The sequence below is a fragment of the Streptopelia decaocto genome, assembly GCF_964273445.1.
Source record: "Streptopelia decaocto genome assembly, chromosome: 3".
Classification (NCBI taxonomy): Eukaryota; Metazoa; Chordata; class Aves; order Columbiformes; family Columbidae; genus Streptopelia; species Streptopelia decaocto.
Window position 1 is genome coordinate 6,041,499 of NC_138656.1, and position 23,214 is coordinate 6,064,712.

Consider the following 23,214-nt stretch of genomic DNA (forward strand, 5'->3'; position numbering starts at 1 on the left):
GAGGAGGTGACTGAAGGAGGCACAGAGAGGCTGGGTCATGTCCACTGCTCAGCAATAACTGCAGCATTTCTTTTAATTACAAACCCAAATGAGGCTGGGCACATGGAGCCCATTGACAGAGTGTGGCAGCACACAGGACCAGGTGGATTTTGAGCTGAAATTAGAGGAGCAAAGGACTTCTTAAAGGGTGGCATGGAATGTATTTGCAGCGATGCCTTATTTGTGAAAAATCACACCATTAAAAAGAAATGTTTCGCTTTTCCTTACTTGTTGCTATTTTTAGCAGAGCCTGACTTGTCACAGTGTAAAAGACAGAGTACTTTCCAAAGGACAAGCTCCTTTATAATGCTTAATCGTTAAAAGTGAGGAATTACAGCAGCCTGTGCCAGTTGCAGTTTCTGAAATCGTATGATGATTCCTTCCTGTTACACTTTTTTGCTTGTTGTGGCTGTTTAGGCTGAAAATTGTTAATATATGGTTGTTTTCTAGCTAGGACATTGGCAATCCAGGATCAGTAGGGTATCTCTCCTCTCACTTCATACATTAAAGTGATTCTGATTTAGTTCTGTAATTCTAAATCCTTTTGAAAATGCTTATTTTGCATATTGAAAGGTAAATTGGATCATCCAGAATATTTTTTCCATGTTGATCCATAGTCTGTTACAGTTTTGGAGGCAGGTGAGGCTCTCATTGGAAGGGAAATCAACACTATGATGCCCAAAAATATTTTTCATCATTAATTTAGTTGTGAGAGTGATATGTTCACACCAGCTCAACTTTTTAAGCAACCTTCAAATGGCTTTTGTGGAAGAGGATTTGGGGTGGAGGAAGCCTGCCAGTCTTGGTATTGTACCTCTTGTTTGGGATTTGCCTGGGATACATTAATATTTCACTCCTATATTTTCTTAAGGATTATAGATTCTCAATTTTCAGCCTCCTCCTGCTAAATGAGCACCTTCGCTGTTTTCAGAATACTATGTATCTACAAACATATATTACATAGATAAATACCCAACTTATTACTAAGCTGTTAACCTGCAGAAATTGCTTTCTGTTACCTGGCAAAATCATGTGCAAGCCTCTGTGTAAAGCCTTTTCATATGGGAAATTTAATTGCCCATATGGATTTGATTTTTTTTAATTTATGGCAACCTCTCAACAGAAGCAAGGTTTGCAGTGTCACATTGGCTCCTGGGAGAGACTAGATGTGATGATCATCATCTGGTCTGCAAGTGGGTTTGGGACAACCAAATCCCTACCCTCTTTTAAGAGGCATACTTGTACAAAGAGAAACAAGGGACATGCAATGATTCCATATACAAAAATCAGAAAGAGGAAAACTGCACACACATGCCAACTGAGAGGGGTTGATGGTGTTAATACTTAAGCCTTATTTTACCTCTATATTCCTACTCAGAGGTTGGCTTCCCTTCTGCTCTGTTTGGGAGCTTTCTGAGCTGCTTTAAGCTGTAAGAAGAAAACCTCTTGCAAAGGCCAAGTGCCAGCTCTTACATCCTTGCTCTGGAGTTTGTCTCCCAGATGCATTAATTCATAGAACACAGGTGGAACATGCTTATCATTAAGATCCAAATCAAGCTGCCTATCCTGTAAATGATCCCCTTGCCTCAAGCAAAATGGAACTGTTAATGCATTTTTTATAAACAATGCCATTAAAGATATTTTGTAAATATTAAAGTATATTAAAATACCACTTTTTTTTTCCTTACTCCATAAAACATAGCACAAAAAATCTCCAGGTTAAATTCCTTCTTGTGCAAATTAAACCTGACCCTTTGATTTCCAAAGTTTTTTCCATTTCCTTTGCTATAGGATTACAGTTTCTACAAGAGCTCTGAAACAGCCCTGGTGGGATGTTCGCAAACGTGGCAAGTTCAATTATGGAACTGTGCAGTAGCCAACTTATCAAAACACTTGCATGTGAACCGAGCAATGACAGAGAACATTTATGAGTATTTAAAGAGATGTTGTAGTCTCCTAAACCTGCTCCCTGACTGAGGCTGTGGCAGGTTGAACATGTGTGGTGCTTTGCTTGCTGGTCTCTTGTAAGCGATGCTGGCCAGGGGCTGGGTGCAGGCCTGCTGGGCTGTTATCCCATCTAGTGGCTGCAGTCTGCCTGCTCTTCCTTCACACAACATGCTTGTTTTTTCCATGATGTTGGTGAAACAAATCAAAGTTTGATATATTACTTCAGTTAGCAGTGACTGTGCCTTCAGATTGCTTAGTCAGATGGTCGAATATGTGCCCTTGCCCTAAATATGTTACAGCAGGGATGGGTTTCACACTCAGATGGGTGTGAAAATTCTAAATTCATACATCAAATCTAAATCTGTACATCAAATATAGATGCCTGTCTAATACAGTCAACTTTCCAGTGTAAGTACTCTGTATCACTCTTCTTACTTATGTTTGAATCTGGCTGCTTATTTGGCCACACTGAGATAATGTGCATAAGGCCTTTCCTCCCCCTGCTTGTGGGACTGGCTAAAGTTCCCCCACATCCCTAAAGGCTGTCACAGGAGTGAATTTTATCTTCTCTGCTGTCCACACACAGACATCCACAATACACCATCCATCCACCTCCCCATCAGCCCAGCTCCGGTCTGACTGAAGCCAAATGTAAAAATTCCATTGCTCTCTGAAGGAGAAAGGTTCAGAACAAAATTTTGAGTTTAATAGAAATGTGTTATGAAAATAGGGTGGTTTTTAAAAAAATTCTACTACTAATCTCCTCGATTCACGTGAAAAAAAATCAATTGAAACATATTTTGATAACAACAAGGAAAGAGAGGACTTGCCAAAGCACTGCAAGAAACTTCCTGCAGTTGGACAGGAATAACATTTGTGTTAAGCCTTCAAGAAGGAGTTCACCTGTGAAATCTTTTATTGCTTCCTTCCAACCTTGCTCTTCATCCCTCTGTTTCTATGCCACATTTTGCTCTGTTATAACTTTCTAAAAGTTGGGATTTCTCCCCTCTTAGTTCTTGAAGTCCCTGCAGCCCTTAAATATATGCATGACTGTCATTGACAACTCTTTAGGTTGTTTTCTGTACTTAGAATAACCTCTTCATTCCTTTTATGATCTTTTTTCCCTTCTTTTGATGTCAGTCTTGTTTTGTGGGACTAAAGAAAAAAACAAAGGTGAAGGCAGCTAAAGTTCCCAGCAGGTGCCTGAAGAGTGTCCACTGTGCACTGCAGAGCAGGAATTTAATAACAAAGGTCCCCTCACTAAACTGATTATCAACCTTCATCTCTTCATATGGAATACATGCCTCTTCTTCAAAATGCAGAAGTGTAAGAATTGTGTTCATGTGTATCAAAAAAAAAAAAATCACATTGATAGAAAACAAAAAACATTGTTCTGACCATCATTTTTACTAAATGTATTTAATTTCTTTTTCCCTAAAAAAAACACCACACAAAAGAAAAGGATTTGCTTCAGCCTACTGGCGTTTATTTAAGCGTAAGCATTCCCACCTGTGCTTTCTCTCCCTGGGTACTGGAAGAAAATTTTCCCTAGAAAAGTGAAAAAAGGTGCAGGAAGCTTGACATATACTTTGTTTTTCTTTTTCTCTGCTGTATGTTTTTATATATATGTTATTTGGTGATGAAATGCATTTATCATCAATACGATACTCAATTTGACAGTCAGCTTACTCATGCGGAAAACCTATAGCTCCCCTCTCCAAGAGCTGAGTGCAGCCTGGGAAGCTGTTTCCCCAGGCTCCCAATTAGCTGCCTACCCAAACTGTCTTTTCAAACCAGATCAGATATCCATGATTCCCTTCACATGTCTCCCCACTGCCTACCACACTTTAGTTTCCATTTCCAGCGGTATCCTTTACAAGCAGCTTGCCTGCCTGGTCATACCACGCAAAGGTTTGCTTGGCTGGTGGACCCATCACGGGGTACAGATGCTGAAGCTTCTACAGCCTCCAGCCACCATAACTTCACAGAATCACAGTATCACAGTATGTTTAGGATTGGAAGGGACCTCAAAAGATCATCTAGTCCAATCCCCCAACTTCTTGTCTCTAATTTTCCTAGGGCTGTGGGATGCTCACGTGGTCCATGGACAAGAGGTGTTTCTCGTGGCACGATGGTACCTGGCTGCAGTGGTGGAACCAGAGCAGAGCTGAGTGTGGTGGTGGCTTCCCCCCCAGGCTACAGGTCAGTGTCAGGGCACAGGCGTTCCTGGGCAAAACATTAAAGGAAATTGGTTCTTACATTTCTACTATTATATTCCACAATTTTTGTTATTTAAGTCTTGCAGGCAGCCACTCAACTATCCAAAACTTATTTCTAGACAAATCCTGGTAATGAACTCCCACTTAGCTGATGATCAGCTTCTAAAAATAATCACTTTGGGATTAATGATGCAGGGTGGGTTTTTTTGTTGTTTAATCACACTATCTATACACTTAAGTACACTGGACTTATCAGACCAACTCTTAACAGGATCATTTGCTGCCTCCCAATAATTACTGTAGTCTCGGATCATAATCCTCAGACTAAAATTAAAGCACCCACCTTAAGCCTGCAGCAAAGAGCAGCTTCATGCCTCTGGCAGATGATGCTCTGTGTGCATATTTGGCCCTGTGTTTTGGAACGTGTGAACTCTTAAATGTACCTGAAACTCAAAGAAACAGACAGGAGCGGTTACTTTTCTCCCTTTGCTCAGCCTGGAAGGCAGAGGGAAATTTCTCTTTGCACTCAGGAGTTTCCTGTTCTAGTTTCTCTCTAGTAAGAAACTGGATTATAAAAAGGTTTTTTGCTGCTTTTAGTGTGCTTTGTTTAAGGAAAGAGAATTTGCAGGATCCAGGCACAGGAGTTAAAGCCACACATAATCAAGCTATTTGTATTTTCGTTAACAGACAAGGAAAACCATTGCAGTTCTGAAGCATTCTGCTTTCATCATTTGCATAGACCACATAGCTGGAGATAACTAGGGAGATGCATGAGAAAAGGAGCAATTACAGTTAATCAATAATCCTCAAATGGCAGCAATTAAAATTCTAAAAAGAAAATATTAAAAAGAAAGCAGGCAAGGAAACGGCAAATCATTCATCAGCCATTCAGAGTGTTTCACAGATCTCAACTTGAAGAAAGGAGGAGTTTTTAATTAAATCATCATCTGAGGACACCATTGATCCTTCATGTTAGATATTTTAGAGCGCAAGAAACAGCTTTGAATGGCCATAATCGTAAAAGATGTGTTTGTTTTCCCCCCAAATGAGACCCTTGCCTGGCTGTTCAAAAAAGATTATTCTGCTGAAACAATATGGGAGAGCTCTCTGCTTTTAAATGATCTCATTTCCATCTCCTTAGCTGAGTTAATTTAGTGCAGTAACATATGTATTTGTTTCCAAATAGATAGCATTTTCTATATAACTTTGTCCCCTGTCCCAAGAAGATAAAACCAGCAAATTATAGTTCAGTAGGGTTTGTGTTTGTTTTGAGAAACATGGCTGATTTGGGGTGTTACCTTTTGGGGTTGCACAAGTGTCCCACTCACTGATGATGAGGAGGAGGGGCTCCCAAATCACCCACCAGCTGGACAAGGCTGGGGGAGGTGGAGCTGGGATTGGACTCAGAGCTGCCCAATCTGGCTCGTTAGGAGACTCAAGTGGGTTCAGGTGGTGGGTTGGGGTGTTTGCAGGTTTTTCTCTGGGTGAGAGGAGCAGAGCATCTTTTCTGCAGAGGCTAGAGAGCAGGGAGCAAGCCTGAAGGCGGTGAATTTGGTATGGTTTTTATTACATTATTGTTTTGGGGTGAGTATTTTTCCTTTTGTGTTAGTGGAGTTGATAGTTTCTTGCATCAGAGAGTATCAACTGCTGTGTTTGGTGCCTGAAGTAATGTTAGTGGTTTGCCAAGAAATGTGAGTGTAACCTTCTGTTTGTTAAAACCAGAGGGAACTCAGCTCTGCTGGGCCTTTGTATAACTAAAAACGTGGTTTATGTCAGGTTTGGTGGTGGAGTTATGCTGTAGGAGGGGGTTGGCTCAGGTGGGGGACTGGGATCTCTGTCCCACGTTCCCCCAAGTCCCCTTGGAGGCAGACAGCAGGTTAGAGATCTTTCATTTATTTAATATCTGCAACTGTATTGAACCTGCTGAGACTGATAGTAGGAGAGATATTAAGCATTCATGCAAGTGTTTGCAAGGTGAGGCATTTGACCTTTCTCTGCCTGATTTCCCTGCCTGGCTGTACAGCAGAACAGTTAACATGACCCGTTTGTGTTAGAAGGCAAAGAGATTTGCAGTGTCTATATCTAGCTAACTTGGGGCATCAAAGATAGGTACCTTTTGGGACATATCTTCTAGGAATCTGCACCTGTGTTGGATGCTGGGAGCAGCCAGAAGGAGATGTTATGAGGTGCCACATCTGTCCCCTTCCTTCTTGGTGGCCTAAACTCACTGCTGCCAAGCTTTGGCCAGGGAGCAGGTCCTGCTGTTGGGGCAGGCAGGGATTACAAACCAACCATCTACTTTTCCTTTCTTTGTCCAGCTGCTAAATATCTCCAGCAACTTCTCCTGCAGTGTCCGTTGTGCTCAGTGCTTGAGCTGTGGAGCTACTCAAGGTATAGTCTTCACACCAAAATCAGCACCCCTGAAACTCTTACTTCATCAGCCCCAAAGCTTTACATTCGATATATGCTCTGGGATGAGTTCAAGCGCTGCATTGCTGTTCATTCTCTGTTCCTTTAAAAGTAACTATGTGAAAAACTTATTTATTTGAAAGAATAAGATTATCTAGTGGTGAGAGAGCTAATTAAGAACAAGTTTAGTTTTTCCATATTGTATTGTGCTTCTCCAGTGAAGGATATCTATATCAGCCCTGTGACAACAAAGCAACAAACTAAACCTCATGGTGCAATGGCAGATATTTGGTAAGAGTTGACAAAAAGGCATCATTTTACCTTGGAATGCTAACCCTGTAATGGACATCAGGTCTTGACCCGTGCTTAGCCTTTTGCAAGTTGGTTCTGAGATCGCAAAAACATGTAAACGCAAGTTTAACCTTAAAGAAACAGAATAAAATCCCTGAAATCTGGGGTTTTAAATAAGTTTAGGTGACTTGCTTTGATTATGAATCACTAATGGCAGTGAAGCAGGAAGGATGTGGAAGGGCTGGCTGTAATGTGTCCGTGGACTCGACCTTATTGGAGGAGCTGAGTCTGGACTAGAAACTTGGAGGCAAGGACAGATCCCAAACAGAAGTAGATGAAGCCAAGAAAGCGCTGCTCTGTGAGTCTGGTCCAGGAAATCTCTGGAACTAACATCATTTTGGAGTCCTTTAAATGCCAGCCCCTTTGGCCCTGGAACAGCTAACTGGAGAAAAGCAAGAGAAGCATCAACAGCAGCAGGATGCAGAGTGTGTATGTGCATTTAACACTTCCCAGGACTTAGTCTTGCTGATATAAAATTGAAATATGAGAGGTTTTTGTGGCTTCTAATTTAGCACTGAACAGATGTGGAACTGTTGAAAGTAAAATGTGCATTAAAATCACTATATTTCTAGTGATCCACCAGAACAAGATGACTTCCCTCGTAGAGCACTTGCTTCATATACACAACTAAGGATGCAAAGGCACTGTAATAAGCAGACTGTAGCAAAGGAGCTCACGTTTGTCTCCTCACTGCAGGTAAAACAGCGTTTCAAGACCTGCCTCGTGTCTCTGCAGTGCCTCCCTTGCAGCGGGATGGAGGCAGGCTGCTGAGGAGCTCCTAAATCCATATGCAGTTGCTTCCTCAGTTCATCCTTCCCTCCTTTTGGAGGAGGGAGAGACCATTTGGCTTAAAGATCACCCAAGGTCTCCAGCTTGAACCTCCCATGAAGGGAGAGCAATTCTCAGCGTATATAAATCTGTCCCCACTTGCGTGCATCCACATTTGCTGATCCAGCGTGCTGGCACGGCTGCCTTCTGCTTTCTCCAGAGAAGTTCACAAAGACCCAAAAGACATCAGAAGAATGATGGCTCTTTCCACTGTGCGGGGTTTTTTTATCGTCTCTGGATGAAGCCAGAGATACACTCTCAAAACAGCATCAGCAATGCTCCTCAGTTTCTCCTCTTCCTTTCTGATGCAGTGCAAAGGTTAAAGCAAGTGCCAGTTTTGCTTTTAACAGGTTTAAAAAGGAGCAAAACTCAGAGGGAGCCTTGCCAGCAAGCTTTGCTTTCCCACCCAGCAGGGATGAGCCGTGTGGCAAATTGTTTGTTAAATTGAATCTCGCGTTCTGCGCTCCAGCAGAAGCAAAACAAGAGGTGCCACAATTACAGCTTCATTCCCTGATTACCTGGCTCAGCGTGGCAGCAATAAGCATTCACAATTTGTCGCTGCATGGCCAATTCATCTTTAAGCTGAAACAGGGCTTCTTAATTGTATTCACTAATAGTCAACTTCAATCAAAAATCACTCTGAGTCACTCTAGCTAGACTAGCTGGAGCTCCTAGCACTTGTTTTTGTTGGTTAAGAGGCTCAAATGAGATCATTGTGTTTTTATTTATGTATACAATCAGCAAACAGGGAGCACTGGCAGCCATACACACTCTGGGGCATCTTTATCACTTGGTGTTAAGCTGGGGAGACAGGACAGCTGGGATTTATGGTTCGGTGCGTGCGACTCCTTTTTGTGGCTTTTGCGTTATTTAGGCAGAGCTGGGCTTGCGGATGGCAAAACTGATGGAGGGGAGGGGTCTTGGGTTTTAATTTTGCAGTTCCTTTTGATGACAATAGTAATAAATGTCAAGGTGTTTTGTGGTGGGGCTTCAGCTTTCATTTACTAGTGTTGAGAATCCAGATGTCAGCAAGCGGAATAAGAACAAATCCTTTTTCCAAGGCAAACGTTTGGATCAGAGAGTGTGCAAAAATTGTCTGATGGAAGTTTAACTTCTTCCCGTTTTGTGACAGACTAAGATTAAACCTGCAGACTTGCAGGTTCAGCAGCTGGGCATGGAATTGAACAAATTTGCTTATCACAAGTCCCATGGACTTTTGTCTCTTGTGAGCAGAGCTGGTGGTTGGGGGACAGCCAAGCTCCCCAGGGCACCAGGGGTGAAATCCAGGCAGAGGGCCCAAGCTGGGGACCCACAACGGTGATGTGGTGGAAGCAGGATAGGGCCGGCAGAGCCTGTAAGCATGAGGTGAGATTTAGCAAGTTCTTCCCTGCCCTAGAGAGGGACAAAATGTGCCTCCTGTACCTGCTTTTCCACCCCATTAAATCATACTGTAGATCGATAGCAGATAAATTACTCTGGTGGCCAGTGGCTAGTATATGAGATTTTTCTTTATTACCGCTTCAGCTCAAGTGCTACCATGGAGGGAGAAGGATGAGACTAATTTAATTTCTCTTCTGGACAATAATTACCTGGGCATGTAAACCCTGCTGCCAGATGTACATCTCCACTAGTGTGAAAATCACAGCTTTTCGGTTAAGTTTGTCCTATCAGAGCTTTTCAGATCCTCCTGCAAACTCTTAACTGTAAGTACAGCTCAAAGGCTTCAAGATTACTGTAGCAGGGAAGAATATAAAACAGGAGTTAGAGGGTTTGCTGGAGGAGATGGGTCTGTGACTCTAAAAACTGCAGCATGGTGCTGTAAGGCATAGAAGAAAATGGCAGGTGCTTGGGGGGCCACACCAAGCTGTTTGGCAGCAGGAGACAGGCAAAACTGGGCTCATAATTCCTGTAGGAACCTTGATGTTCTTTCATATCACAAACGATGTTTTGAGACCTACCAAAGAGTGTTTTTCTTGCTTCTCAGCATGCTGGAAGACTTTTGCCAGCTGTTCTGTTGACCTCTTGAAGCAGGAAAGACAAACATTTCCGTACCATCTTGCAGGCTCAGGACAAGCTGCTTTGCTTGAACTGGAGTGTGCAAACACCAGCGTGCACTGCACGGCCTCTCCCCAGCTTGGGGTTCCTGATAGACATCTTGTACAGCTGGGAAGTCAAAAGTACTTCCACCAAATAAATAAAGCTGCTCTGAGATTTCCTCCTTCCTGTGTCTGCCAGCATCTCCGGGGGACAGATGATGTTTAATAGCTCTGTTCTCTGCCGTTAACTTCACTCCTGCTTTCTGTGTGTTTGTATTTGCGTGCACTCCATTTTCGCTGTAGGAAACTCTTTTCCATGCTTCCACGTGTGTTGCCCCTTGCAGCTCTGCTTCCTTAGCTCTGAGCAGCTGTATCCTCCCTCTCTGCTTTTTCTTCTTTTCCCTATACTCATTAATTACTTCATACAGCATCCAGCGCCCTGCTTTCTCTGACCTGCCCATGGCACAAACCTACAGCCTGTGATTCTCACTTCTTGCCTCCTCCAAACCTGTTTCCTGTTGCCTCCTATGCCTAAAACCTGGCCACTTATCAGCGTGTGAGCACTGCCATGCCCAACCCAGTGAAATATTATAATAGACAGGTTTTCTGTTAGATGGTTGCAAATACACTAATACTGGCACAGATTCTGATCATTTCACAGAATGGTTGGGGTTCGAAGAGACCTCTGGAGATGATCCAGTCCAACCCACCCATAGCAGCTTCACCAGAGCAGATCACACAGGAATGTGTCCAGGTGGGTTTGAATGTCTCCAGAGGAGGAGACTTCACAAACTCTCTGGGTAGCCTGTTCCAGGGCTCTGGCACATCAAAGTAGAGAAGTTTCTCCTCATATTCTGATGGAACTGCCTGTGTTTCATTCTGTGCCCATTGCCCCTCATCTTGTCATTAGGCACCACTGAAAAGAGTCTCGTCCATCCTCTTGATACCCACCCTTGAGATATTTATAAGCATTGATAAGATTCCCTCTCAGCTTCTCTTCTCCAGGCTGAACAGCCCCAGCTCTCTGAGTCTTTCCTCAGAAGAAAGATGCTCCAGACCCCTCATCATCTTTGTAGCCCTTTTCCCCAACAGCAGTATCGCTTGAGTACTCTTGAGGTGGTATCAATGGCTTCTCTGTTCTTAGGGTGCAATTTAGGCTCTGACATAACAAAGCACCTTGTTAAAGTTGATCAGAAGAGTAACTCAATCCCTTCAGTGACTGCACTTCAGGGTGGGAGCCTGAACTGCAAACACTGCTTTGGGAAAGTCGTGAGCCAGGCTGGCTGAGCTGCTGCCCCGTGCACCATGCAGCTGTCTGTTTGTCCTTCCCTGGGGATCCAGCCTGGCAGGGGCTGCAGTCGTTCTCCCACGGCTGTCGGATACCGTGCACAGAGCTGAGTGGGGTTTCACTTTTGGGCCAGCAGTATCCTTCAGCTCGCAGACTCGGGGCTGAGGTTCAGCCTCTGGTGCTTTTTCAAAGCAGAGCAGATGAAGGCGCGACGATACACGAAAGGCAAAACAATTTCGTTGCCTTATTTGCATGTTTCTGATGCCAGACACACCAATAAACAGAAGAAATGTTGGATAAAGACCAGAGGAGTTTGCAATTAACACATTAAACGGATCTACTGACTGTAGGATCAAAAGCAAAATAGGAAATGTAACATCCATGCAGTGTGACCGTGGCTCTCTGTCGATGATTTGATTTATGCTAACGGCCCATAGGAAGCTGATGTTGCCTTATAAACTCCCTTTCCTTTCATATAAACTGCTTCCTACAGTCTGGCACCAAACTGATAATTTCTCGCTCCTTCTTGTCTTTTTATAACAGCGTAATCTACAGGATCTGATTCCTGCCTTTACTGTGTACTCGCTCACTGCTAAACAAACTTCTGTACACGTGCCAGGCAGTATTTTGTTGACAAAAATCACTTTGTCACCAGAATTATATATATGTGCCTGATGAAATGCCTTTAACTGTCAGAATGCTTTTAGTCACATGAATTTACTCGACTAAATGATATTAGGTGGATTAAACCAAGAATTCTGTCAGACTCTTTCCTCTGAGGAAAGAATTTCATTGATCCTCACTGAAGTTGGAGAAACCTGTGCAGTCAAATGTATGTATTTGATAAACAAGTCTGCCATGGTCTTAAAATTGCTGCAGCAGGACACAAAGATTTAGGGGGAACTTGTATTAGAGCTCGATTTGCTCACTCATGTGGTGAGGGTTCAAGACTGAAGTTTGTCCGTGAGATGTAGCACCATGTGTGATGGGTTTTGGATCCCGTGTCTCTGATTGTCATTGCGATGGGTGAGATTTTTTTCCCCTTTTTAACTTTCACGATAGAAGATTGGCAAAAGAAAAAGAAAGCTTTTAGATATTGTGAGGAGGATGTCAACAAAATGCAAAACCCAGAATAACCAAATATTGCAAATATATTGTTTTTTCTGCCTTTTGAGAGTTTTCTATTTCATCATCAGCTCTCCTGAACATTTTCCTGTTGCCGAGTGAGCTGCTGCTCTGTGAGCAGCAGGTACGTGCTCTGCTTCTGCAGCACTTTTAACTCTCTTGCTCAGTGGTAGAAGAAATTTGGTTTGGGGGAAGAAAGGAAAGAAACTCTTGTTCTTTGTACTCGGAGAGGTCATGGAGACTGAAAACGCTGCTTCCTTTGAATATAGTGATGCCTAATGATACGCTGTCATCTCTTCTGCCATCAGAAAGCCTTGATTTTACTTCTTGTGTCCTTCTACAGCTGGATGATGGGTGAAAAGGGACCCCCCAGCATTAATATCTGCTGGGAGCTTACATGCCGCTCTCATAGTTAATAACAGTGACCCGAATTATTATTCCTAGTGTGTCTTTAGCAGTCTTCAGATGAGGCGGTGAAAGCCTTTTACATAAGAGGGATAAGAACTGATCCCTTGTTCATCAAGTTGCTCTGCTTTTCCCCCAGGGCACCAAGTTCAGAGAAATCAAGGCACAAGCATTATGTGCCTGTTATTTCTTGTGTGGCTGCAGAGCCAGGACAAAAACACCAGTAAATTCATGTAGGTGATTACACCCCTTCCTGAGTCACACTTGGAATAAAGAGCATTAAATTCTGGCTTGTGACTTGCTACTGCTGGCTCTAATAAGGTCCTGTTTTTCTAACTGCTTTTGTTTGGTGTTTTGGTCTAGGATTTAGTTGCAGCTCCCTCCGGGTTCTTCACACGGACCCCCTTTCTATGCATGGGCTACTGCCTGTTTCCCACATGTTCTTCTGCCCGGAACACATGCAGAGACTTTGCCCCACAAAAAAAATCAGTGCTGCGTTATTATCTGTTCCCTCTCTGACCCGTGAATCAGTATTTTTAAAATTAAAACTGCCATCAGTTATGTTTAAAGTAAAAAAACCCACTAATTTTAAGTCTACTGTTGAGTAAAGACAAACATACATATATATATATATATATATATATATATATGGTGTTAGAGCTGGTGCTGCTCTCTGTTAGGATTTTTTTTTCTCTTTGCCAACCGATTTATCTCTAAAATAAACAACCAGTGTTGAAATTAAAGCACATTAATAGAGCTGATTTGTAAATAAAAAGGAGAGTTAGACAGACAGAGTGGAAACATAAATAGAGACCAAATGTTATAATGAGCTCCTACTTAGAAAAATACTGTAATTCCCCTGCATGCTCATGGTAACAGAGCGGTAGGCACATGAGCTGGTAGAATAGCAGAAATGCCTTTCCCTAATACTGCAAATGTTGAGATAAATCTGTTATTTGAATACTGATCAATTACAAAAAGCATTTTGAAGGTCCGTGGCAATTACTCACTTCAAGGGTTTTCCTGGAAACACTTCTCAGAAAAGCTTATTTTGCTGAACTGCTCTGCAAATCTCCTGCCAAGCCCTGGGACAGGGGAGAAAGGAGTGGAAACCTTCCTCACTCCCCTTAAAAAATACCCGAGTGCACGGAGGTGGTTCGAGGTTTTAATAACTCGCAATACAGAAACTGAGAGGTTATGGTCACAGTCACGTAATTTAGGGGACGTGGCTGAAAGTTGTTGTTCCCCTATAAGGAGAGCTCATGGATAAATATTAAGATAGAGAATTATTCAGTACAATGCACTTGAGCCTCACAGGGAAGGATTAATCGACACATAGATGTATTGGGGGTAGGGACGGTGACAACATGTGATAAATGAAACACACAGCAGCGAGAACAGATGTATGCTGGAAGGACAGCATGATAAATGTGCATCTTGATATTTACAGTGCCTGAGCAAACGCTCCTGATCTGATACAGGTTCAGTAACTGCAGTCATGTTTGAGTACGGTGGTGACTTGATTGATTTAATTAGCTCTCATTAATGGCATTGAAGATAGTTCAACAACAAGCAACGGAGAGTCTTGCTGAAGTGTTGCATGTTAATTGCTTGATGATTTGTGTTATGGGATGGCTCTTTTGCGTAAGTACAAATTAGACAGCGAGTTGTTTGGAAACACTCATGTCTATCCTTGCTGGGAGAGGCGAGACCGCTGCCCGGGCTGGCTGCATTGTGCACCTTCCACGTGCCAGCACGGGTTCTCTGTGCCCTGCCAAGGTTTAGAACCTCTAAACAAGGCTCTGGCTGCAGCCAGCAGGGCTCCTTTCCCCATCGCCTCACTCCCCGCTCGCATGAGTGGAAAGGACCTTGCAAATCAATATCCTCATTAAAGCTTATAAATTATTCTTTTCATCTACATTGACTCTGAGGAGTGAGCGAGCTGGCCCAGGGAAAATTAAATTCTGCCTCTGCCTAAATCTACTCAAATATTTATTTTTAAAAAAAAAACTTTTCTCATAACAGCATTTTAAAATTCAATTTGATGCTCTCTAACTGCACAATGATAAAGGTTGGTCAAAAAAGCAAATTTCCTTCCTATATTTTTCATGTTATATAAGAAATAACTAAACTTGATATTGCCTGACTTAGGTGGGAATTACCTGCCTCTGCTCTGGACTTCACTGCTGGTTATAGCTCTCCATGTCTGACCTGGCATTTTCCATGCCCATAATCTGCCTCGGGGTGAACTCTGTGGAGATGTCCTCTCTGTCTCAGGGAGCAAGATAAGGGCAAGAGAGCGTAGTTTGTCTGTGTAGTTAACTGGTAGTATGAGGTATTTATTTTCCCCTTGCCTGGGTGAGGAGGAGGAACCAGGCTGAGTGTGAGTGTAGAAGACAGAAACATGGGTTGTCTCAGGGGGCTGGACATGGGGAGCAGCAGGAGCTGGATGGTGTTGCCTGATCCTGCTGCACCTGCGGGGGAAAAACTGGGGTGGAAGATGCAGGTGCGGGCACGTCCTTGCTGGGATGTAATCACCAATGTAACTAAAAGCTACGGGCTTTGAGTGGCCAGTCATAATTCTGGCATTGTGTTTCTTTTGAAACTTTGCTTTGGTGACCTTGGTACTCTTAAAGGGGATTATTTGTGGGTGTTGTGTGCTGCTAACGGAACCCACAACAAGAGCTCACTCCAGCAGGGGGATTCCCATGCAAGGTGTGTGTTGCCAGATCACTGCAACTTGGAGCAAGTGCTTGTGGAGATGGTACATTTGTCCTTTAAAGGAATGGTAGGGCTTCATTTTGGTCTTGAGGATGTTTAAAAGAACAGAAGTTAATCGATGTGTCTTGTGTTTGCCATTTCTGTGAAAAACAACATCCTGCATTTGTGCATGTTTAGAGGAGGTATGTTACCACACCTCTTGGGAACCATAATGCTTGATAGCGTTGTAGGAAGATCTGATGTTACAAGTGGAAGGCTGCCTTTGCCTCCAGTTCTGCCAGCTGCAGACTTGCAAGGACAGAAATGCACAAGCTGGTTGGACCTGTCTTTCACAACGGGATGCAGCTCAGAGACGCTGTATGCTGGATTACTGTGCTGGGTGGGATCTTCCCTTTTGGAAGCAGTTTAAGATACCATCTTCCACAACCGAGGTTTCAAGCGGTCCAGCTTTGGGCCAATTGGGAGCCGTTGGTGGGCTGGGCTCAGCGTTCTTTGCCTACATCAGATGTGCTGAGTGCTCTCTTTGCCCTCACCAGCCTCTGCCCTTCTGCGAGACAGTAGGAAATCACACGACTACTCGTCTTCAACTGCAAGTCAGCATCGTACGCATGTACTTGGGAACGGTTCGTGTAGAAAATTTAACTATACAGCTGTCCTGACTGGAGAGGGCTGCTTTAGGAATGAAAAGCAGTGTTTAGGAGCTCGCTCAGCTGTCTCTTGGCAAAGCTGCTCACTGTGAACAGCACACGCTGCTGGAGGACCCTAGGCAAAATGCAAGCTGTGCTTCTCAAAATAACCACTTTTCCCCACCTTTTTTTTCACCTTTCTTCCACACCCGACACTGCGCTGAGAGGTGGTGGGAGAAGTAAGTTGTGTGTACTGGTGCGTCCTCTCCATGCTTCTGGCAGACCAGGGCTTTCTGGACTGGAGGCTGCATCATGTTCAGATCTTGTCTCCTTGGTGCTTTGGACCCTGTGGATTGTGTAGTTGTTTTGTCCAAGTTATTAGGGCCAAGGCCAGGAAACCTGGGCTACAGTGACAAAGCTAGTGTGTGCTGCTGAGGGGCGTTTTGGAGTCACCCCCCTCCAGACCCAAAGGGACAATGTCTTTGCGTGAGGTTTAGGAGGAAGACAGGCTGCTGCTTCAGTGTGGCTGAGAGAACATAGCTGTTTCTACAGGCAGGAAGAGATGTGAAAATCAGGCTCTGCGTTTAAGGATGCAGTGAGTTTTGTAAGTTATACCTTCTGATTACACAGGTCGCTGAACTTCATTTAACCTGTAGCTTTGGGAACACGATGGCATTAAGAGAGGGCTGAGAAAAGAGTTTCTTTCCTTGAAAAAATGCATAGATGTTGACCTTCTATTTTACCCTGAAGTAAGGCAAACAAAGATGAAAACGGTGAGGTTTTGCAAAAGCAAAACCTGCTTTGTTTTCAATTTTTTGTAGCTTTTTTTTTACTCCAGCAGATTGTTTTGATACCAAGATTAAAGTGATTCTGATGAAATAAATTCCACAATTATTTCCCAGAGGTTATTTCTATTGAGTGCACTTTTTCAGAGGAGAAACCCATGTGACTGGGAAGCTTTCCACTAGATCTGGAGACTGCCAGGTTATCTGTGTTGGGGAGGACAAGAAGGCCCCAGCACTGTCTCCATGGCTGCCCTTGCAGTGTTCCTACATAACCATGAGCTAAGTTTTGGCCAGCGAGGACAACTGACCAGCAGGAACTAGGATTCTATCCTCTTTTACTATTTCAAAGACTAAACGCTTGAGTATTGTTAGGACATTCTTGTATGTTTTTACAAACGCACCTTTTCTTGTGTGAAACAACAGGATTTCTGTACAAAATCCACTCTGGGGAAAAAAAATAACACAACTGGATCTTTATGAGTAACACTACTGAGTTCCTGAGGTGTGACCCTTTCGCAAACAATTCTTTTCTAAAATACAGTCCCTCGGTTTATAGATTTTGTGAGGAGATAACTGCAGATGGCTGCTTTACGTGCTGTGCCCTTTCTACACCCAACATGAATGCTGTGCTTTTCCTGAAATTGTCTCCAGTCCTCTTCAAATTCTATGGAGAGCTTATTTTAATAATAACTTGTCTAGAGAAACAAATTTCATTATATAAGAACAAAAGGGCCTCTGGCTTTTCAAATATACAACCTGCCTGTCTGCCACACAAGGAGCAGGAAGGGCAGGAATCCTGCAGCTCCTGACTTTTTTGATGTTTGAGAAAGACCTCGGCTTCTAACACCGCTCAAATACTGGTATTAAAAGCCCTGACTTGATGTTCCCAGCTTAGCAAAATACTTGGTTACTGTTGTGGAGGGAGATGTTGCTCATCACTTTGTCAGCTGTATCTGGGGAGTTATTAGCTGTTTCCATGAATTTAGGATAAGCAAGTTGCAGTGGTCCAAAGATAAATATCAAACAGAAGTTGTTTGAGAACTGATATAATTTTTTTTTGTTGGATTGCTGCAATACCTTAACTATGGAATGTGTTATAACTTGATAGAAACTCAGTGCACAAGCTAGCATGTGTGAATGGTGCTTTTTGACTGAATTGGTAAAGTTCTTTAGCTGTCTGCAGATGAAACGCATAAAAGAAGCCTGTCTGTCTAATTCCCTTAATTTCCATCGGTATGCAGAAAAACATCAGGCAACCAAAGGCACATATGTCTGCATGGCCTCCTCTCTGCTATAAATAGGAAGGCTGTTATCTGCAGCATGCTCTGCCCTTCAGAAGATGTCAAGACTTTCTTTGCCTTTGGAGAAAGAAGGTAACTGGCCTGCTGAATGAAGGTGACTTATTCCAGGCTGCCACTCACCTAGTGCTGAGGTTCCACAGCCTGTTTTCTTTCCTTTTATTTTCTTGGATAATGAAAATACAAAATCCAAACTTTGCAGTAACCTAGCTCTTGCTTTGATATGTGTGAATCTGGTTACAATGAGGACTTGGAATTTTTTAAAATGCTCTTATTTGGATGCATTTTGTTGTGGTTGTTGGTGTTCTGTGCTTTTGCTTTGGTTTTGTTTGGGTTTTTTGTGGTTTGGTTTTTGTTTGTTTGGTTTTGTTTTGTTTCCCCCCCACCTCATGTTCCTGAATTTAGATGATGATGATGTGGATGTGCTTTCACAGTTTCCCATGTGAATGTGCTCCTAACATCTTCACAGAATTAATAATAGCTGAGCATAGAGGCATATGCTCAGTGCAGCACAGAGGGAGACCAATTGAAGAGGGGAGAAAAGCTAAGAGCTGCAATTCTGCAAAATAAGTTCTCCCTGTACACTGGGCCCAATCTTTTTCTTGGGGCAAAGCTTTTCACTTGCTACAGACAGAAATCTCAGCTAATTCTTGCTGCTGCGCTACCAATTTTTTTGCAGCAGCAGTACTGATGGAATTGCTCAGCAGTAGGGCATGTGGCTTCCCACTGGCATCTCTGCCCCAGCCATCAAATACGCTTTCCCCTTCCTCCTCCCAAGGCTTGAACCACTTTACAAGCGTCTAAAAGAAACTTGTGTGTTGTTGAGCTTTAATAGCACCAAGGCTGCTGTACCTACCCACTCCTTCCCTTGTGTAAGTGAGAGCTTTTTGTGACTGTGGAGGAAAAGCAACAGATTTTAGTCTATCTTTCCTAATTTTAGCCTTTATCCCAGTGTTTTTGGAATAACCATAGTTTCCCGGCAAGACCCTGCTGTCTGTAGCATGTTGCGTGATGCCCTTGTGTCCACGCAGCTTCAAGCTGCATTGGTTTGGCAGTCTCGCTCCAGAGAACATCCCAGCTCTAACTGTGGCTCATTAATAGGTTTGGCAGATAAAAGATTGCACCAAACATATTCCACAGCTCCAGAGAAACTTCGAGTTGAGTGCTTTTTACTAAGCTTTATTGCAATGCCTCCTGTAAATAGATCAGAGCTGTCTGGCCCCTGCTTAAGCCTTGCTGGTGAAGTGCTCAATCAATGAGAAAAGTGGTTGGTGTCAGGGCCGCTGACAGGTAAAGGCATCACACTGACATCCAACTTTTTGTCCAAGGAAAGACCCTTGCTAGGAGAGCTCTCTGAGAGCACTTAGACACTCATTGCCCACTGTCAAGAAGCTGGACTCCAGATTAAGGAGGAAAAAAACCCAAATTGACCGCAGTGCCAGCCTGTGGCTGGGGAGCTGGATGTTTGCTCTGTGCAGTGTTGCTGTGCCTTCAGCGAACCAGGGAGCAAAGGCATTTGCTCTTGTCTTCATAGTGGGCTCTTCCTGAGCATGGCAAAGCTCATAGTCTGTCATAATTAATATATCGTTAGCTTGTCATTACTCTGGTCACCTAAACGTCAGTGCTTCTACTCTCTCTGGGCTTTTCCAGTTAGAGAAGCCTGGAGAATGTGAAAATGAAACTTAGAGGTGGATTACAGTAAAAATCTCAAGTCTGGGAGGAAGCTGGGCCTTTATTTGAGGTGTGTGATGAGATGGAGGGTTGGTTGTTCTTCCTCGGGAAATGTACATTCAGATCTGCTTCAAAACAGGCACACGGGAATGTCTTAACACTGGTTGGCACTCTGAGTAATTTCTGTCCCTGCTAAACGTAATGTGGCTTCGTAAGGCAGATGGTTGCTCGCAGGTCACGTGGCAAAATGAGGAGGCAGAGGAGAGGAGTCCATCCGATCTGGCAGAGAAAGCAAAGTGACTCAGTGCCAGGGCATGAGAAGGAAGCCCAAACACTTTACATTGTTGTGCAAAAGCTTGGCCGTTGGGATCACAGGAACACGCAGCTTTGGCTCTGCTTGTTGATAGAGGGAGCAGCAAGAAGCATGTGAATTCTGTGTGCTTCAGTGGCCAGCATAATTGAAATCTATGATAAAATGTAAATTAACAGAGGGGGAAAATGGTCCTTCTTGTTCCATCTGAGGTGTTTGCTTCAATTTTATTAACCAAGGTGATTGTGAAGGGTGGTCCTATGACTTCAACACCCCCCTCTAATACCAAGAGAGGGGTCAGACCCCAGTATATCTGATCCTGATAAACCAAAACCTTTGACATCATGGGGCCAGGGGGGTCTGAAAAAGGGTATTGTTTTATTAGCTGATATATGTGTGTGTGTGAGGTGTGTGTATATATAAAGAAAATGGTGACAATTGTTTTCACAGAACATGCAAAATTTCTTCAACAAATGGTATAAAATATGTGCCTGATTTTGCTAATAATTATGTAGTCCAAGGCTCTTAATTGGACAGATAGGTTGGAGGCCCTGGTTCAACAGGGCACTTGAGAATCCTGATGCGTGAGAAGTTCCTGTGAAGTCACAAAGAGGATGTTCCCTTGACTACAGAGGGACATACTTCAGTGCTTTTCTGGAGAGAGGCCATCAGGAGTCAGATGTAAGGGCTCACAGAAGCCAAGCTATTAGAGCAGTAAAGCTGCTTTAGTGAACAGTCTTACAGAATGGGATCCTAATTTCATGAATAAAGATAAGAATGAGGAGCAGGATGCCTGTGGCTGGAGGAACAGGGCTCTGCGTGTTTCTCAACAGAGACACAGGCCTGAGGTAATGGCATGGGTTTTCTGTAATTATTTTTTTAACTTGTTACATGTCTTAATCTTATGGGAAAAAAAAGTCTTGCTCAGCTTGCTGTTGGTGGGTTCTCCAAGAGAGGTGAGAATTAAGCCTGTCCTAGGTTATTTACTGGAACATCAGAAATTCGTATTCTGTTATTCCAGCAGTTATTGTCTTGGTATGAGGCTCAGAGAGGCTGCGAGCAGTATTCAAAAAACAGGCTCTGTAGAAGACTTTCTAATTTTATTGGTCCCATTTGAAAAATTACATTCTCTCCTCCAAAAAAGAGCTGTGATCTCCATCTCCTCCCACTCGTCATTTGCAATATAGCCAGCTTTGTACAGCAGATAATTATAACATTGGAGCAATAATATTTAATCCAGACTTGCAAGGGGCCTGCAGTTCCTCAGAAAAGCCAGGGAACCGCAGACAGGGTTTTTCCAGCTTCAGCAACATGCAAAGACACGGCTGTGTGGGCTCTGTGGGGCTCCGGGGATATCACCCCATCTGCTGAAATAAAGGCACTTCTGAGGACATTTTTTTTTTTAAACCCCTCAATCCATAGCTTGTTATCTGGGGAGATGGCAGAGAGAGCTGAAAAATAGGCAGGCATATGTGTCACTAAATGAATGTACCTGCTCTGCTGTGGCATAGTCGCATCAGTGTCACTGCTGTCATCTGGCACCACCGCCAGCATCAAGTGACAATGAGTCTGTCATGCTTCATTTACCAGGCTCTGATGAATTTGGTGAAATTGTTGCCTGGGTTGACGGACTCTTCTCTCATATAAATGACACAGGAGGAGCCAATGGTTCCCAGTGGCATTGGTGTGGCAGTGCAAGGGAGGTGGCTTGTAACCCTTGTGGGAGAAGCAGGTTTGGGCAGAGCTCCCAGCCATGGTCAGAGTGGGGTACAGCAGGTCTGGGAGCTGCTAGAGCAGCTTGGTACAACGTGTAGTAACTGGTATTTCCCATGGGAATTAACTCCAGTTGCTAAAGATCTGGTTTGAGATGAGCACAGAGCCCCAGCAGTCCACTTTAGGGGCTTTGTGTTAAATTCCTAATTCATGGATGGACCTTGGTACTTCCAGGATGGAAGCACAGGCTTTTAAAACCCAGATATATGAAACATCCAGAGACATAAAAGACAGGTTGTTAGTACACAGGAGAGAATCTGACAGATAGGATCCAACCCTGCAAAATCACATGCAGGAAGCTGTGGGGCATCTCTCCTGTTCCTTCAGTGGAGACTTCCCATGTGTAGGCTGGTATGAGCTGTCTCAGATCACCGTGATGATAGTGCTTCCTAATCTAATGCTGAAATTCAGCTGGCCTTGTAGCCCTTGGAAACTCAGTGAGTGATTCAGCTGGGTTGGGCTGAACAACTGTATTTTGATGCATTTAGATTCTGAGCTTCTGTGGAAATCGATGTCGAAAATACCCTTTGGCATCTGAAATACTTCTAAAATCTGGCCCTAAATGCATTTATCCTGCAGGAAGTGTCTGAGTTGCAATCAAAATGTGGAATTTATGACAAAATCTGTCCTGTGGTAAGGCATTAGTGCTACTTACTCCAAAATTAATAGCAGATGCAATGCTGGTTATACTGCAGAGAGAACAGGGACAAAATATATATTAAGAGGGCTTTTTTTTTTCCGAATGAAATAGGTAAGTATCCCAATCTCCTTTATGTCTTTCTGAACTGTGTTTACAATAGTATTATATAAGCTTGAATAATCAGTGATCTCAAGTCAAGCAGCACCGCTTGGTTGGTGTCCATGTGCAGTGGGGCACAGCTATGCCTGTCTGCACATCCATTCTTCTGGTTTCTCACCATTTAATCATCACCCTGATACCACAAGTTTTGTCTGAGATCCAGGACAAGCTTTGCATCCTGCCCTACACTGGGACAGGCAGAGAGGGGCTGGCTCAGCAATGCCCTTGGCATTTGTCTCACAAAACCTTCTGGTGGGCAGCAGCTCCATGTTTTGGGTGCCCCTTCAAATCCTTCTTGCACCCCCAGCAGGGCTGTGCTGGCTCTTCATCAGAGCTGATCACATCTCCAGCCTCTCTCCATCAAGCAGTAGGACCCGCTGCTTCACCTTATTTTTGGTAGAGTGCCAGAGAAGGCAGAGCTATTAAAACTAATTAGATAAATATATATGTATTTCATAATCAGGCAGTTAATTATGGCTTAGGGAGCAGATGGCAGTCCCTGGCATTTAGTCTATTTATTCATAGCTGTTTTAAATTGAAGTATATATATGCTGCAGCTAATTATGACTCAATATAAAATATGT